This window comes from Schistocerca cancellata, chromosome 6, assembly GCF_023864275.1.
Source record: "Schistocerca cancellata isolate TAMUIC-IGC-003103 chromosome 6, iqSchCanc2.1, whole genome shotgun sequence".
Taxonomy (NCBI): Eukaryota; Metazoa; Arthropoda; class Insecta; order Orthoptera; family Acrididae; genus Schistocerca; species Schistocerca cancellata.
Genome location: NC_064631.1, coordinates 506,333,288 through 506,348,942, shown reverse-complemented (window position 1 = coordinate 506,348,942; position 15,655 = coordinate 506,333,288). Strand labels below are relative to the sequence as shown.

General features: G+C 45.8%; 1 protein-coding gene and 1 pseudogene across 1 annotated transcript in view; one reads left to right on the top strand and one right to left on the bottom strand.

Moving 5' to 3' along the window:
- The window catches only part of LOC126190740 (cartilage oligomeric matrix protein), a 428,170-nt gene that overhangs the window by 316,641 nt on the left and 95,874 nt on the right, over positions 1-15,655 (bottom strand). The gene's annotated exons all lie outside the window — the stretch shown is intronic.
- Positions 8,136-8,253, top strand: LOC126089838 (5S ribosomal RNA; annotated as a pseudogene).

Genomic DNA, 15,655 nt, shown 5'->3' with positions numbered 1-15,655 from the left:
ACATTGGAAGCGTGTATTCGGCATCGCCATACTGGCGTTATCACCCGGCGTGATGGTATGGGGTGTCATTTGTCACCCGTCTCGGTCACGTCTTGTTCGTATTGACGGCACTTTGAACAGTGGTCGTTACATTTCAGATGTGTTACGACCCGTGGCTCTACCTTTCATTCAATCCCTGTGAAACCCTACATTTCAGCACGATAATGGACAACCGCATGTTGCAGGTCCTGTACGGGCATTTCTGGATACAGAAAATGTTCGACTGCTGGCCTGGCCAGCACATTCTCCAGATCTCTCACCAACTGAAAACGTCTGGTCAATGGTGGCCGAGCAACTGGCTCGTCACAATACGCCAGTCACTATTCTTGATGAACTGTGGTATCGTGTTGAAGCTGCATGGGCAGCTGTACCTGTACACGCCATCCAAGCTCTGTTTGACTGAATGCCCAGGCGTATCAGGCCGTTATTACGGCCAGAGGTGGTCGTTCCGGGTACTGATTTCTCAGGATCTATGCACCCAAATTGCGTGAAAATGTAATCACATGTCAGTTCTAGTATAATATATTTTCCAATGAATACCCGTTTATCATCTGCATTTCTTCTTGATGTAGCAATTTTAATGGCCAGTGGTGTAATTTGTCTCTCACATCGCACGACGCTAAAGTCGTCGGCACACTGGATGAGTTGGCTAACGTCGACGTGGTGATCTACGAGTTTTGTGACGTCATTTCTTCCTATTTCACGTCACATTAAGAATTCATGAAAAACGTGTCGTTCTTGTTAGTATTTGTTATAATTAAATGTAAATTAATAATATATCGCCGGTTAAAGGTTATAGAAGTCTATAAGATAAAAATCCAAAGTGTCCTATAACGACGCTACAGTTGATCGTGGTGTGCAGAGGCACCATGTTACAGTGTAGAGATTAGGTCGGTATAGGGTTCAAATCTTGTTGTATCTAATTCTTTTTTCAATTCCACATTTTCTAAAAGGTTATGGGACTTCCTTGCTAAATTAATAGAAATAATTTCTGTACTACTTTATGTTAATCTAAGTATAAGAGCGTTTTCTGTCAGAGATGAGTTCGTTCGATTTGGTGAATTTTTATGAGGTCATCTTCTCACTGATCCGGACGTGTGTCTTTCGTTTTTGTCTTATTACATGTTCACAGATATTTAAGTTTTCATTTATGTGTACTATAAATTATGCGTAGTCGTGTTGGATGTCAGATCTGGAAGCTGGAGAGATCTGTAGAGATTGAATAAAAGTCCCTAACCGTTCTTTCCACCAATATGTCGACTTCTAAAGTTGTGTCCCCAGCGCAGAAGACAGCTCGTCGGTCGTAGGATCTTCTTCGGCAGAGGCTGCTGTACTGTCATCTCGAATTTGAACCTGTGTTTGTCCTTTTTTTGTCGGATGCCCCTTGCCCAGGTTAGTCTCTGTATCTACAGAGGGCAAGATCTGTGGTACTGACAATGATGGTAGCCGACACCTCTCATTAATTTATCCTGTTTGTTTATTTTTTTAAATATCACTTCTTGCACTGTCTCCTACAAGAGTCAACATAGCTTTCTTAATAGTCTTTTCTGACAACCTCCGATATAGAGTAGGACATGTCCGTCCGAAACAGTGATTCACGTCCGGCTCTGAAGAGCACCAGAAACAGTGACCAGCGCAGCTGAAGAACTTCGTCTCCCAGGCGCGTCAAAACGACCCGAAGGTGTCCGAAGCACTTCGGTTGTAATGTCATTACTCTTATGTTTCTCAAAACTAGTGAAATGTAACAAACAAAAACGGTAGACTCGTAGGGTAACCATGAAAGATTGTCTTACAGAAAACTGGGTTAATAGGTTAAATACAATGAAAAGTATGTAAATAATTAATAAGAGATGTTAGGTGTTTTGGCGCCTGACACCCAAATGTGCCGACCAATCAGAAGCAAGTTCAGTACAATTGGCGGACTCTGCCACGCGAGTGGTACGTACTGTACCATCTGCTGCTTGTACCTCACTCCACATTTGTACCATATGCTACTTCACGTGTATCAAGCTGCATCAAGGCAAGCTTCTCGCAAGATGAAATACTGTCCGCCACAGCCATGAATATCACAATACCACAGACAGAACAACACGACTATCATGTGGACAAGGGAGAAAACATGCGTTTTAATAGAGCTAACGTAGAAATTTTACGCGCGTCCGTTTCCGTGAATTAACTGTACTGTTTGCGAGCCAAACCGAGCCGACAACTGAGATGAGCAGCGCGGAGAGCGCAAAATCACGTTAACCAGATCGTAATGCGGGGCGACGGCGCTGTGTCTCATAACGTTGGACGTCCCGTTTGCGTGCACGTCAACTTCAGCTGCCGACGGCCTTTGGCCGCGGACGCGAATGGAACTTCGCTACACGCTACGGAAGCCGAGACGACAGTCGAGAAACAACCATTCACTGCTTCGTAGTGCTAGTGGTTGCTGAAGCCAGGTCTTGATCATCCACAATTGTCGACAAACTTGTTCTTGCAGTATAGAAAACTTATAAAAGAAAATCGGACGTGCTGCCCCCAGTGGGCGGGCGTGAAATTCCGATTAGTTTTACTATTATTTACGGGCGCCAATTAGGACTGATGAATGCACCAGTGACTGGCAGGTAGAGCCCTCGTATTGGACCATGGAGATTAGCTGACTGGAGGTAGTGTTCGATAGAGGACGCGCACTTGGCGAGTTTAATTTATCACTCATAAACAGCGCTTGTTTCCTTGGAAACTTGCTGGTTTTTTATTTTGGTGTTGCTCTGACTTTGTTTGAACTGTTATCGCGAGAAATTTTTTTGCTGACGTTGCAAGGAACCAGTTGGGAATGTGTGTTGACTTTTAGTGGTATTTGTCGTCCTGTCCAGTGGTCGAATCTCGGAATCTTTGAGGACGCAGTTAGGGTGCCACATCTACATATATATACTCCGCAAGCCACGTTACGGTGTGTGGCGGAGGTTACTTTATGAACCAACGTCTCCTCCCCTTTTCCTATTCCAGCCGCGTATGGTTCGCGGGAAGAACGCCGCTTGTAAGGCTCCCCGTGAGCTCGAAACTCACTAATTTTATGCTCGTGGTCTTTTCGCAAGCAATATATTGGCTGAATATTTTAGGAATGTACGCTCTCGGAAATTTAACAGTAGACCACGACGTAATTGCGGAACGCATCTTTTCCAGCATCTGGTACTGGAGATGGCTGAGCATCCCCGTGACGCTTTCGCGCTTGCTGAATGAACCTGTAACGAAACGTGCTGCTCTTCTTTGGATCTTATCTATTCCCCCTATCAAATTCATACCGAAGAGCAATCTTTATCTACATCTACATGATTACTCTGCAATTATCAATTAAATGCCTGCCAGAGAGTTTATCGAAGCACCTTTAAGCTATGTCTCTACCGTCACACTCTACAACCTCCGTCAGTCCCATCTAATGCGAATCTCACTCAGTACAGCACTTCTAATGCGGATCCTACCCAGCACAGCAGCAGTCCAGAAGAGGACGGACAAGCGTAGTGTAAACAGTCTCTTTACAAGACCTGTTGCACTTTCTAAGGGTTCCAACAATAAATGGTTGTCTTTGATCTCCTTCCCTCACATCGCTATCTATGTGATCGCTCTAATTTTAGTTATTCGTAACTGTAATCCCTAAGTATTTAGTTGAATTTACAGCCTTTAGGTTTGTGTGGTTTATCGCCGAACAGAAAACTAGCAGATTTTTTGAAGTTCTCATGTGGATGACTTTACGATTTTTATGGTCTAGAGTCAGCTGCCACGTTTCACACCATAGAGATATGTCGTCTGAATCGTTTTGCAATTGATTTTAATCATCTGATCAGTTTACGAGACGGTAAATGTCAGCATCATCTTTAGATAATCTAAGAGGGCTGCTCAGATTGTCTCCTACATCGTTTATGTAGATCAGAAACAGCAGAGGGCCTGTGACACCTCATTGGAAGACGCCAGGTAATACTTCTGTTTTACTCGATGTTTTTCCGTCAGTTACTACGAACTGAGAACTTTCTGACAGGAACTCGCGAATCTAGTCATACAACTGAGGCGATACTCCGTATGTAAGCAATTTGATTAGAAGTCACTTGTGAGGAACGGCGTCAAAGCCTTCTAGAAATCTAAAAATATAGAATCAATTTGACATCTCCTATCGATAGCACTAATTACTACGCAATATTGAAGTATTAGTCGAACGAGGGTTTTTTAAGCTACTTCCTTTGTTGATGAGCACATTTCCTAATAGTTTTTCCGATAAATGTCAGTCTGACATCTGCCTTACTGTCGATTAATTTTGTGTGGTCGTTCCATTTCGAATCGTTCTGTACGCATACTCCTAGATATTTTATGAAAGTAACATTTACAAGTGCAATTGTGTAACCAGATAACAAAGGGTTTTTCTGTCTTTGTATTCGCATTCTGTCTATAGAATATTTATTAGTCATTTGCACTAGTTACGATTCTAACTGTTTCCTGGGTCAGAGAGGGGCTGGCGATGCTTATCAGGACAGTTTACGAAGTGTAGCAGTGCCGAGAATTGATCCAAGTTCGTCGATAAACTCTTTCTCGTTAATCAGTGATGGAATAAGTTGCATAATTTTTCTCGTCCGCCGCATGTAGTGAACGGTTTTTAATTCCGGACGCTGCCGCCAGTGGACTTCGCGCGATACCACGGCGTCTCAGAGAAAGACTGGAAAGCGAACACTTCCTGTCTGATCACCTGCTCCCATTCATGTCCACGGTGCATTCCAACAGACTTTGGCAATTCCAACAGGACAATCGACACCTCACACGTCTAGAATTGATGCAGAATGGCTCCAAGAATACTCCTCTGAGTTTAAACACTTCCGCTGGCCACCAAATACCCCAGACATGAACGTTATTGAGCATATCTGGGGTACCTTGCAACGTGCTGTTCGGAAGAGATCTCCACCCCCCTCATACTCTTTCGGATTTATGTAAAGCCCTGCAGGATACATGGTGTTAATTCCCTCCAGCAGAACTTCAGACATTAGTCGAGTCCATGCCACGTCGTGTTGCGGCACTTCTGCGTACTCGCGGGGATCCTACACGATATTAGGTAGGTGTACCAGTTTCTTTTACTCTTCAATGACGAGGGGTCAAATCTCTTAAATCGAAATAAAATGAAAACTTTATGTCAACAGGGATGTTGTAATACTTGATTTCCTAGACACGAAAGATCAATTGTGGCTCCTCTCTTATGTGCATACATGTTTCAATTGATTCCTGAAAATTCACGTACTACAAATTGTCTGATGCTTGAATGACGTTACACTAGTCGTACTTCGAGCAATGTTATCTATGTTTGACAGTATCCTGCACATAGCAGAGCGAGTGGGCTTAATGCATATCATTCTCGTCAACAAACGATAGACGTGGACCAATTCGTTGGTCTCCACGTTCAGCCTAGTTAAAGGCATTTGAATTATTTTTGTGTGGTTGTATAATGTAGGTAATCTACAATATTTCTGTCAACGACGAAGCATGTCTCCTTTCGCAAGATGTGGAAGCTTCTGAGTCTGTAAGTACTTTTCTAGTAGTATTAAAAGGATTACAGCTTGAATACAGCTACTAATCACAAGTAGGATACAGAAGTTATGTTTGCGTTCAACTGTTACCCGTTTCGGATTTTACTCAAAATCCATCCTCATATGGCTGTTTCTAGTTTCCGCTCTGAGTCCTTGATTTGAGTTTGTGTCCGTGAATGGTTTGGTGCTTTACTATAAAGAAAAAAAAACTTTTATCTCCCAGCAAAAAACAACTATTGGGCATAAATACAAAGCGAGGACTCACCACGAAAACTTGAAACAGCCATCTGATGGTGGATTTAAACGAAGATCCAAAAGTGGTAATCGTTAAACGTAAATAAACTGGTTGTCGTATTCCTTATACATTACTGGCCATTAAAATTGCTACATCAAGAAGAAATGCAGATGATAAACGGGTATTCATTGGACAAATATATTATACTACAACTGACATGTGATTACATTTTCACGAAATTTGGGTGCATAGATCCTGAGAAATCAGTACCCAGAACAACCACCTCTGGCCGTAATAACGGCCTTGATACGCCTGGGCAGTGAGTCATAAAGAGCTTAGATGGCGTGTACAGGTACAGCTGCTCATGCAGCTTCAACACGATACCACAGTTCATCAAGAGTAGTGACTGGCGTATTGTGACGAGCCAGTTACTCGGCCACCATAGACCAGACGTTTTCAATTGCTGAGAAATCTGGAGATGTGCTGGCCAGGACAGCAGTCGCACATTTTCTGTATCCAGAAAGGCGCGTACAGGACCTGCAACATGCGGTCGTGCGTTATCCTGCTGAAATGTAGGGTTTTGCAGGGATCGAATGAAGAGTAGAGACGCGGGTCGTAACCCATCTGAAATGTAACGTCCACTGTTCAAAGTGCCGCCAATGCGAACAAGAGGTGACCGAGACGTGCAACCAATGGCACCCCATACCATCACGCCGGGTGATACGCCAGTATGGCGATGACGAATACACGCTTCACCGCGAAGTCACCAAACACGGTTGCGACCATAATGATGCTGTAAACAGAAACTGGATTCATCCGAAAAAATGACATTTTGCCATTCTTGCACCCAGGTTCGTCGTTGAGTACATCATCGCAGGCGCTCCTGTCTGTGATGCAGCGTCAAATTTAACCGTAGCCATGGTCTCCGAGCTGATAGTCCATGCTGCTGCAAACGTCGTCGAACTGTTCGTGCAGATGGTTGTTGTCTTGCAAACGTCCCCATCTGTTGACTCAGGGATCGAGACGTGGCTGCACGATCCGTTACAGCCATGCAGATAAGATGCCCGTCATCTCGACTGCTAGTGATACGAGGCCGTTGGGATCCAGCATGGCGTTCCGTATTACCCTCCTGAACGGACCGATTCCATATTCTGCTAACAGTCATTAGATCTCGACCAACGCGAGCAACAATGTCGCGATATGATAAACCGCAATCGCGATAGGCTACAATCCGACCTTTATCAAAGTCGGAAACGTGATGGTACGCATTTCTCCTCCTTACACGAGGCATCACAACAACGTTTGACCAGGCAACGCCGGTCAACTGATGTTTGTGTATGAGAAATCGTTTGGAAACTTTCCTCATGTCAGGACGTTGTAGGTGTCGCCACCGGCTCCAACCTTGTGTGAATGCTCTGAAAAGCTTAACGTTTGCATATCACAGCATCCTCTTGCTGTCGGTTAAATTTCGCGTCTGAAGCACGTCATCTTCGTGGTATAGCAATTTTAATGGCCAGTAGTGTAATTCTACTACGTCCACGTTTCTCAATGTAGCGTATGCCAGTAGTATTTGACCTCTTTCGGAACTGACTGCAGTGGCGAGATGGCGTTTGTATTTAGGACGAAAGGTTCTCTCTCAACGCTCTGTGTAAGCATCGGTAACCATTTGTAAAATGAAGCAAGTGACAAATGTAATAAACTGTTGTGTCACCTGGAACACTATGCGCGACAACCTCGTAACTCGAAAACTCACTAATTTCTACACAACGCAGATAAAGTACTTGGGTGTTCAGAAATGTGAGCAAATTTTGTTGCTCAAAACGGACTTGCACTGCCCCTCTGAGTACATTCCTGAGAACAGCACGCAAAAGCTAGAGGGTGACAAGAAACCGTCCGCCGAACTACCGCTAGCGAATTCAGTGGAATAGCGTTCACGTAAGAGACACATCACCAATAGAGCGACCAGGAGAGGGCGTCGTGCGGGTAAGCCCCCAGCCCGCCGCCTCTCGGATGCCTGTATTGTGCAAGAAGTGCGACCCAGTTCGCTGACCAGCCGCAGGCAGCAGGGGGCGACGGTAAACAGGCGTCGCCAGGGTGGGCGTCTGCGTGGGGCCCGCGACACGGCCGTGAACCCTGCCCGCTGCCGCCTTCAGTTCAGGCGCGGTCCAGCACACGTTTACGGGGGAATCACGGTGCTAGAAATTTGTTGTCGCGTGCAGATTAACAACATTCGACGAGAAATGGCTTGCAGAGCACTGTCAACATCGGAAAATAATCACTTCGGAACAAAAATTTAGTCACCCTAGGCAGGCATAATAGCCAATGGCCTTGCCGCAGTGGCAAAACCGGTTCCCGTCAGATCATCGAAGTTAAGCGCTGTCGGGCTGGGCTAGCACTTGGATGGGTGACCATCTGGTCTGCCCAATGCTGTTGGCAAGCGGGGTGCACTCATCCCTTGGGAGGCAAACTGAGGAGCTAGATGATTGAGAAGTAGTGGCTCCGGTGACGAAAACTGACAACGGCCGGGAGAGCGGTGTGTTGACCACATGCCCCTCCGTATCCGCATCCACTGATGCCTGTGGTCTGAGGACGACACGGCGGCCGGTCGGTACCATTGGGCCTTCATGGCCTGTTCGGACGGAGTTTAGTTTAGTTTAGTTTAAGTAGACATTATGCTAATATAGTGTAACACCGGCAGTAACCTTCATAAGAGCCACAATTCGGCTAGAGAAGGAGCCAGTAAGGTTCTTCAGGTATGCTATCTCCAGATTAAGCCACTCAATTACACTCCTGGAAATGGAAAAAAGAACACATTGACACCGGTGTGTCAGAGCCACCATACTTGCTCCGGACACTGCGAGAGGGCTGTACAAGCAATGATCACACGCACGGCACAGCGGACACACCAGGAACCGCGGTGTTGGCCGTCGAATGGCGCTAGCTGCGCAGCATTTGTGCACCGCCGCCGTCAGTGTCAGCCAGTTTGCCGTGGCATACGGAGCTCCATCGCAGTCTTTAACACTGGTAGCATGCCGCGACAGCGTGGACGTGAACCGTATGTGCAGTTGACGGACTTTGAGCGAGGGCGTATAGTGGGCATGCGGGAGGCCGGGTGGACGTACCGCCGAATTGCTCAACACGTGGGGCGTGAGGTCTCCACAGTACATCGATGTTGTCGCCAGTGGTCGGCGGAAGGTGCACGTGCCCGTCGACCTGGGACCGGACCGCAGCGACGCACGGATGCACGCCAAGACCGTAGGATCCTACGCAGTGCCGTAGGGGACCGCACCGCCACTTCCCAGCAAATTAGGGACACTGTTGCTCCTGGGGTATCGGCGAGGACCATTCGCAACCGTCTCCATGAAGCTGGGCTACGGTCCCGCACACCGTTAAGCCGTCTTCCGCTCACGCCCCAACATCGTGCAGCCCGCCTCCAGTGGTGTCGCGACAGGCGCGAATGGAGGGACGAATGGAGACGTGTCGTCTTCAGCGATGAGAGTCGCTTCTGCCTTGGTGCCAATGATGGTCGTATGCGTGTTTGGCGCCGTGCAGGTGAGCGCCACAATCAGGACTGCATACGACCGAGGCACACAGGGCCAACACCCGGCATCATGGTGTGGGGAGCGATCTCCTACACTGGCCGTACACCACTGGTGATCGTCGAGGGGACACTGAATAGTGCACGGTACATCCAAACCGTCATCGAACCCATCGTTCTACCATTCCTAGACCGGCAAGGGAACTTGCTGTTCCAACAGGACAATGCACGTCCGCATGTATCCCGTGCCACCCAACGTGCTCTAGAAGGTGTAAGTCAACTACCCTGGCCAGCAAGATCTCTGGATCTGTCCCCCATTGAGCATGTTTGGGACTGGATGAAGCGTCGTCTCACGCGGTCTGCACGTCCAGCACGAACGCTAGTCCAACTGAGGCGCCAGGTGGAAATGGCATGGCAAGCCGTTCCACAGGACTACATCCAGCATCTCTACGATCGTCTCCATGGGAGAATAGCAGCCTGCATTGCTGCGAAAGGTGGATATACACTGTACTAGTGCCGACATTGTGCATGCTCTGTTGCCTGTGTCTATGTGCCTGTGGTTCTGTCAGTGTGATCATGTGATGTATCTGACCCCAGGAATGTGTCAATAAAGTTTCCCCTTCCTGGGACAATGAATTCACGGTGTTCTTATTTCAATTTCCAGGAGTGTATTAGATCCCGTAGAACTACGAATATGGAGGAGATTTTGATCACTACGTTTCACACGATTTTCCAAATAGTCCCGGACGCTTTCTTTTGGGAAAGGGGGGGGGGGGGTGTGGGAGGTGTCCGGGGATGGGGGCATCAGGCATCAGTCTTCTGATCGGTGCGATACAGCCCGTCACGAATTCCTCTCCCGTGCCAACCTCTTCAGTAGCACCCTATGGCCTCAATTTGTGGGATATATTCCACTATCCCGAGCACTTCGTTCTTGGTCTTCCATTCTTATTGTTTCGTCTTGGTTCTTGTACACATTGTATAGCACCCGTCTATTCCTATAGCATAACCCTATTTTCCTCAAAATTTCGAACATCTTACATTGTCGAACGCCTTTTCCAGGTCGACAAATCCTATGAATGCGTCTTGATTTTTCTGAAGTCTTCCTTCTATTATCAGCCGCAACGTCAGATCTGCCTCTCTGGTGCCTTACCCATTTCTGAAGCCAAACTGATCGTCATGTAACATGTTGTCAGCAACTTAGACGCATGAGATGTTACACTGACTATTGATAGTGATCACAGGTAGCTGCTTTTTTCTGTCGCATTAAGATCGGATGATTTAATTGGCCAGTTGAGGTGCAGCAGGATGCCTGAATGTTGTTCAACAAGGCTGTTGTCATACTGGATGACGAGAGTGTCTACAGCTTACCCTTAATGAAGAAATTAAGAAAGGATAACACTCTATCACCTTGAGTGTAACCTAGTAGTGTAACATAGTGTTATTAACTGCTTGTTTGTAGGGCATAGTAAAATGTCTATGAATGTGTCTAAAATTTAACTGACCAAATAACTCCGCAGCTAACAGAAATAAGCGAAGCTTTATCTCCAACTACTGGGAGCTGGCGTATAATGTGCAGAAGTGAGGACGCGACGCCTGCGGAAGATGGTTTCGGAAGCGGCCGCTGCATCCGCCTATTATTAGACTGCCGTCAAGTGGTCCACGACCGCAGCGTCACGCGAGCAAACAGGTTTCCAGTTGCGGATGGACCGCCACAAGCGGATATCACTGGTGAACCGCGCGTCCGCTGTCGCCACTTTAACGATTAAGAGACACACAAACGTCTTTCCGAGAAGTGGGCGACACGCCGGGGTTTCATGTGCAAGCACTGACCGTCAGTGCTCACCCACCAATATGTCTCCGCCTACTGGCGTTTTATCATGACTCGGAAACAGGTCACTGGCTGTAACTGCCAGCCTCGTCACAAGTTAGGGATTGATGCGTTTCGAGCGCTTTTTCACGACAGTAATTCCTGCCTGAACGCCATGCTGCTAATCGGTAGACAAGCTAGTGATCTCGCCACCCGAAAGTAGGAGCCATGTCTCACTCGGTCAAATAAAGGAAGCTAAATTGTTCTTAATAGTTGCCGTTCCCGTCAGAAGCAGTTGTTGTTTATTCGAGAATCTTTGTTCTCTTTACTGCGACGTTTCATACAGTTATGTCTCATATTTTCCCATTTTTTGTTACGTCTTTTGATGAAAATTCTTTATTGACAAGAACTTCGACGGCTCGTGAACACAGTGCATCATCCTGTTTTAGAGATCGGAAATGAGCTCCAAACTCGCCATCGGGTGGGTCTTGTGACGCTCCGATCTCGCCGTCTCCGTCTGCCACTAGATCCGACTCTTGAGTTTCTGCCGCAGCCCAATTGTCACCAGAGTCTGTTCAAATGGTTCAAATGGCTTTGAGCACTATGCGACTCAACTTCTGAGGTCATCAGTCGCCTAGAACTTAGAACTAATTAAACCTAACTAACCTAAGGACATCACACACATCCATGCCCGAGGCAGGATTCGAACCTGCGACCGTAGCGGTCACGCGATTCCAGACTGAAGCGCCTTAACCGCACGGCCACATCGGCCGGCCCAGAGTCTGTTGTCGGGTACAAATGGACTCGACTCACTGAGAAAGGAGAGCGAGTACACGGGTTCGCAAGTGTAACTGCGGACTCGCGGCATTCACGCTACATACGCAACGATTTTGAAAGAAATTTCCGCCATTACTATGCTTTTATTTCGCACAATCATGACTTCGGCTTTATAGGCATTTCAAGTGCAAGTGGAAATGTTACAAAATGTCAGCTTGCGTAAGTGACACAAGCAAGTTATATACCAATGTAACGACTGGTAGGTTAGCAGTGAATATTATTCTGTTTACACATACATTTATAGCCGGCCGCTGTGGCCGAGCGGTTCTAGGCGCTTCAGTCCGGAACCGCGCTGCTGCTACGGTCGCAGGTTCGAATCCAGCCTCGGGCATGGATGTGTGTGATGTCCTTAGGTTAGTTAGGTTTCAGTAGTTCTAAGTTCTAGGGGACTTATGACCTCAGATGTTAAATCCCACAGTGCTTAGAGCCATTTGAACCACACATTTATACAGACAAAACTTTTTCGATGACTGTTATAAATTTATTTTAATATTTAATATCTATTTAGAGAATGTTTAACAATTTCGTAGACGTATACACCATTTCGAGGCGTTACCCAATGTGTATCAACAGTACCAGAAAACATTACATGTGGATGAAGTGCAATCGCGAAACGATAATTAATTATTAAAATAAATAACAGAAATGAATGATAAGCTACACACGTCGTTTTTAGCCCATAAACGCAAGTTGCTTTGGCCAAATAAATACAGAAATAGCGCGCTTTTCCATCGTGGAGATGTAACAGTGACTCCTAGGTGCCCAGTTTTCGTTTGACGCAGTACATACGTTTTCTCATAGTGCAGGTGAAATAAATAAGGATGCAGTCATTTTATTTGCATTGGACGAAAATTGTGTGTTTTGTTGTCTGAAACGTGGACTCTAGTGTGTAACTTATTCCACATAGCGCTCCGCCTCTAATGGAACACGGTTTTTGCAATTCTGTACTTTGCACCACTTAATTTTCGTCTTCCATCCTCCACAGACTCGCAAAACACAGCTTTGTTAAAGGCCATCAGATTCCGACAATCGGTCATTTCGCCTTGTCGGTGCTACTGTACATCAGCGAGATCGGACACTCATGTTTTGTACAAACAGTAAGTCGCGACTAACTTTACAATTCTTCGTGCTTCGGTAAGAGAGAACGAGCCAATGAGTACTCGTGTAAGAAGCGACGGCAGCGCCACAGTCCTCACACTCGTCATACTCGAGGAACTACAGCGGGAACGAAGGAAGCCTGTCAGCACTGACTAACAGCGGCGCCTTGATTCGTGAAGTATGCAACTCGAACATTAGTCTCGAGTTCGCAAGGTTTCTGATTTCTTCCCTATCTCCGCCTCCACAGTGGAAATCCGGTTTAGCATCTGACAGCAAGATTGCTAATTTTTCCGTGACCACTCGTGGACTGACTACCAGGCTATAAACCTACCGGAACGGGAGAAAAATTCTTGTCGTGGGCAAAGAGCCTTCGGGTCGACTGGTACGTGTTTTATTGTTAAGTCCACGCTGCTTCACTCTGGCTGGTACTCGAGTGGAAGAGAGAAAGAGTTCATGACGTATGAATTACAAGTCCGAATGAGAAGAGGATATTGGCAGAGTCTTTTTCGAAGGAACCTTCACGATATTGTCTTGCCTGACGTAGGGAAACCATGAAAAACTAAATCTGGCGAATCTGGATAACCGGACAAGGATTTCAGCCGCAGTCATCCCAAATATCACTGCTGCACCCTGCTCGGTTTTTTGTACTTAACAGCCAGCTTAGACAAACTAGTATCTTCAAGTCGAAAAGAGTGATGATTCTGTCATGATTAAGTTCTGTTACTCACGGTAAAATTTATTATTTGTTTCCGAACTGCGTCACTTCTTACACATTCTACACGCGTGCTTACCTCAGCTAAGATATTCATTTCAATTGCTTTAATTCTAATTTTCTCATTAGTTTTACTTATCCAAGAATCACTGCAATGTTAAAGCACGTGTGTAGCCATAATTTTACAAATTTCGTATGGTTTTACTGTTTTTTAAGGTTTTTATTATTTTTCTATTCTTGAAACATTCAGTAGAAAAACACAAAAAATGCAAAGACAACTTGGCAAACTTACGAACTGCACTATGGGATATCCACTTAAAGCAGGAAACAGGAAAATGTTTTATGTTTTGTCGATTCGGAACACTACAGCAGTCACATGTTGTGAAAAGGATGCAGTTATTGCTCCATCTTGCTGTACAATAATGTCTTTATTCTATTTGCTTCGTAGCCGGCCGTAGTGGCCGAGCGGTTCTAGGCGCTACAGTCTGGAACCGCAAGACCGCTACGGTCGCAGGTTCGAATCCTGCCTCGGTCATGGATGTGTGTGATGTCCTTAGGTTAGTTAGGTTTAAGTAGTTCTAAGTTCTAGGGGAATGGTGACCTCAGAAGTTGAGTCCCATAGTGCTCAGAGCCATTTGAACCATTTTTTTATTTGCTTCGTAAAGTTAGGTATTTCATCTAACACCAAGATTGAAGTTAGCTTTGCACACTGTTTAGGATACTTGTAAGTTGTGAAGCGCAGTCTATATTGGCCAGCCGAGGTGGAACAGTGGCTCTGATCTCACAGGAAATCATTTGGTTTGCTTCTGCAGGATCTGATGAGGTAAGTCTCTACTGCACGCGCTGTGGTCTGCTCCTCACTGCAGTGATATAGGGAAAGCATAAGCATTGAACTAGTGGGTTCTGAATTAATACAGGCCATATTTTCATGATGTGCCCAGGAACACTCCTGATGCCATGCAGTGCTTCGATAAGTATTTCCTCTAAAACTGTTCAAAATGGCTCTGAGCACTATGGGACTTAACATCTGAGGCCGCCAGTCCCCTGTAACTTAGAACTACTTAAACCTAACTAACCTAAGGACATCACACACATCCGTGCCCGAGGCACGATTCGAAACTGCGACCGTAGCGCTCGCGCGATTCCACTCAAGTGCCAAGAACCGCTCGGCCACGGCGGCCGGCTGCTCTAAAACTGTCCTTGCAGATTTAAATAGTAGTATTCTACGCGGGACGCATTATTACTGACATATCTAAATCGATGATGGTTTATTTTCTAATATCTTTGCTTCAAGAAGTCAAAGAAGGGAAATATAGCTTTAAACTGAAACAAGGTAGTTGTGTGGTGGTTTTACTATACTATCCATCAATCTTATGATATAACATTTGGCGGCAGAGAAAATAAGCCGTAAAGTAAAGAAAAGAAGTATATGATTTTTGGATGATATTGCTTTAATCTCCAAGTTCTTGAAGGACTCGAATAGCTATTTCGTAATTACAATGTTCTGTTTAAAATATCGGTAGAATGGTTTGACTTTTCGCTGTGGAGGAGGAAGATATTTTCACGTCCTGTGCTGAGTTTCATTCTAGTCAGTTTGTTTTCCAAGTGGAATCAATGTGGGTTTGAGTAAACACTTACGAAAGCACTCTATCACAGTTTGTACTGTTAAGATCTCTTCACATATCTCTATGCATTTTCGTTGTATACCCAAGACCAATTCATTATTTTACACGAACTTTCTAGACATCAGTTGCGGCCTACAGGTTAAAAAGGTTTGGTTCCGGTATCAGTCTGCAGGTAGACTCCTTACAGCATGTAATGGAGGCTGCTTCGTATAGCTCTATCG